The following is a 3501-nucleotide window of genomic DNA, read 5'->3' as shown; positions in this document are numbered from 1 at the left end:
ATTCAGGAATGCCCCGGCAATATTCTTTAACTGGAAAGTTGGAAGAAGGAAGGGGAAAAAAAAAAAAAAAAAGATTCGTAACAAAGAGCGGAAAAAGCTTTCGACCCTCCCAGCTACTGTGGAAACGTCGGTGGCTATTGAACAATGTGAGCCTGGTTCCTGTGTGGGGCTCAAACGTCTCTGACAGAGGGGGAAAAAAAAGGTGGTAGGAATATAGCTTATTCAAGGAACTTCTGAGCTTGGCTGCCTTCTAAACTTATCTGTGAACAGGAACTCGGCTTTTATCAACTGCCTTCTCCCTCGGGCACAGGAAAAGGATGTTATCTTAAAGGAAAGGAAGAGAAAAGAAAGGAAAGAAAATATTGAGTGGTGTAACAGACTCTCGTTACGGTGCCAGAAAATGTCACAGACCTGCTTCCTCCAGCGTCTGCACATGGGGTTTTTCTGCAATTTAAAAGCTGAAATACCCTGGTTTTAGCAGCAGAATATTCATGGTATGTACAGCTGTGGTGGTGCAAAACCCCCCCACACCTTTAGGCCACTCAGTGCTTGGCGTGATTTTCCCCCCTGCCCTGGGCCACAATATAATGGACGAGAACATTACCTGAGATACATAATGGTCTAACATAAATGAAAGAAAAAGGTGGGGAGTAAGGGACCAGGATGTTATGGCGACCCCTTAGCTCCATGACTCCAATCGCTTGAGAACAATAACAATAATCGATCACTTCTGACAGTGTATGGACCATGGCCCAAAGAGTGGGGTGATACCAGAACCAGATCTAGCAAGTTCAGGGCTTGCGTAACTGATAGAAAGTACCAGAACATTCCATTGTCTGAGTTGGGCCAGAGTGGAAAAGTACATGATGAAAGTCAATTATCTTGGACCCTATAAGTAGTGCTTCTAGCGAGACCCTTGGAGCTCTTCTGGCCCACAGTGGGCTGTGGCCAGTATCTCCCCTGAGTTGGGATGCCACTCAGGCAAACACCTCGAGGATCAAAAGGCCAAGGTGAGTCAATCCCTCCTGAAGTCTCAGCTATCGCCCGCTGAGGAATGCCGATGCAGTGTGAGTATGTGCTCTAAGCTCAAAGAGGGAAATTTCAACCATAGGCTAGCCTCTCCTTCATCCACCTCTCTAGATACACATTAACTTTTACGAGAGGTGGATGTTCTTATATTTGACTGGATCCAAGTATTTGTCTGTGCGTCGGCTCATTGGAGACGCCCGTTGCAAAAGGACCTTTGGTCCCAGGAGTTAAAACTTTGAATGTGGGGGTGGGTGTGTGACCCCTTGAGTGGTGTGTGTTTGTATGCTTGTGCTCACATGTATATGTATTGATTTGGGATACCTTAGAGTAAGTTAGTGTAAATCTGTAAAAAAAATTACATTTTGGAATCTGTAATCAAGCTGCTGTTCAATTGTTTTGTTAAATCATCTTGTAAATCCTTAAATCGGTGGATGATTAAGAGCTGCTAAAATTCAACATCTTAATCTACCTCAAATCATTAATAAATTTTGAATTATGGGCATTAGGGGATTCAGAGTAAATGCACAGCAAAAAAGAGTTTACAAACACCCATTTTTGTGTGGCCATTGCAAAGTAGCTCTGTGAATCATACCCTGTTCCCATCAAAGTGGAAGATTTTCATGAAGTAGATCTTCAGAGACGTCAGGATTATTGAGCATTTTTAAGAATTTCGGTTTGGGTTGTCATCTCTGGATCTCACGCCTAATTTTCTTGTGCATTTTTAATTAGCGTTACAAAGAAACATTTGCCAAGAGCTGCTGTGAAGAGCTACATCTGTCACCACATCCTAATAATGAATAAAAAAAAAGGCTGTGGAGGTTAGAAATAGTTTTATTACTGGTTTTGCTTTACTTGGTGGTGCTGCCTTGAGTTTTATTGCTATCATAAACTGTATTTCTTTTCTCACTGTCCTGCAGGGTGACGCGCCCTGGCATTTTTGAGAACAAAATGAGGGAGAATGATGCTCCACTGACAAAACAGGTGGGAATTCTGGTGGAGGACTGCTAGATCGTGTCTCAGTTTGAATGAGGAGACACGCAGCCCAAAGTTCAGCGCAGCCTGCAGAGCATTAAGCATAAAGCCTTGCTGGAGTCATTCCAATGCCAGCTGAAAAACAGAGGACAAAATCTCTCTAGGATTTTGGAAGGCCTTGTTCTTAAAGGCTGTGGATTTGCGTCTCCTTATGACTGGTTGGCTCTCTTCCCCTCTCCTTCCAATTGCCCCTCTTTTATGCTTAATGGAAGAACCCAGAAAACTGCAGAAGTGCCCGTACTGAGCCGTGGCAGACACCGCCGTGTAAGGGCAATTACGCCCTGGGGCAGCGACAGTGGCGCGTGGGGCAAAGCAGAGAGAGGTTCTGATAATTTTAAGGGCAAAACCGGCTCTTGCTGTTGTTGTCACTTCTCCAGGGAGATGAAATCACGAGTTCTGGACTGAAGACTGAAAGAAATAAGCAACTTCCCTCTGTTCCTTCCTGCTGCTTTTATTTCGGAGTTGTGTGCATCCTGCTATAATACATGTTAATGTGTGACTATATAATGTGCCATGTTTCACATACAAATGTGCCTTTCTTCCAAGTAACTGGATGTGACCTAAGCATTATGTTTGTTTATTTAATAAGACCCATTATTGGGAAGGAACTGAAACAAACATGAGACAAAACAAACAAGCTTATAATCTGAACTGCTGTGTGACCATGGTTTGCAGAAAAGTGATTTTTGTGTTACAGATATTGAAGTTGTCCCGCTTGTGACCTACTTCCAAACCCCTTGGACTTGTCTTTCAATACCTACCTTTCCACTTAGTCTTAATTCATCCATTAAACCTTTTTTCTTTGTGGATGTGACACCTCCCAAGAGGTGGGGCAACGTTTCCCTGCCATCCTCCTGGCTCAGAGCATCTGCTGCTCCTTCAGGTGCAAGAGCCCGGTCTCTGTGCCTTTGCGATGATGCTGCCTACGCGTGCAGCAGTCAGGAGGCACAGGCATTTTGCAAGTTAATAATTTAGCATGACTTTTTGGTAGCAGTTATGAAAGACGTTAAAATATTGAGCATGCTGGGGAGTGACGTCTCTTTCCCTGTGATGATGGGCATAGCATAGGTTGCCACCATGAACACATGGAAGGCATGAATTATTCAAAGGACCCTCCTTACTAAACACTAGTTAAAATTTCTGTCTGATATCTCTTCTGATTCGGGGTGTCTGAATGGCATGTTTGGGTTATACTGTTGGTTCATAACATTAGATTTCTGGGCAGACTGAGCGGTAAATTTTCTAATTTTCTTGCTTTAAGATGTGTGCAGGAGCAGGTATGACGAGTGCACCTGTTTAGGAACAAGATACACCACAGCTTTGCCTCTTTTTTTTGAGCTGGTGCCTCAGCATGGAACCAGGGAAAACAGACATACAAGGTCATTTGCTGTAATGATTTTCTCATTGCTTTCTAAGGTCGATCTCTTCTAGGAAGGCAAC

Source organism: Vanellus vanellus, assembly GCF_965231255.1.
Source record: "Vanellus vanellus genome assembly, chromosome: 7".
Classification (NCBI taxonomy): domain Eukaryota; kingdom Metazoa; phylum Chordata; class Aves; order Charadriiformes; family Charadriidae; genus Vanellus; species Vanellus vanellus.
This window is presented reverse-complemented; position numbering follows the sequence as displayed.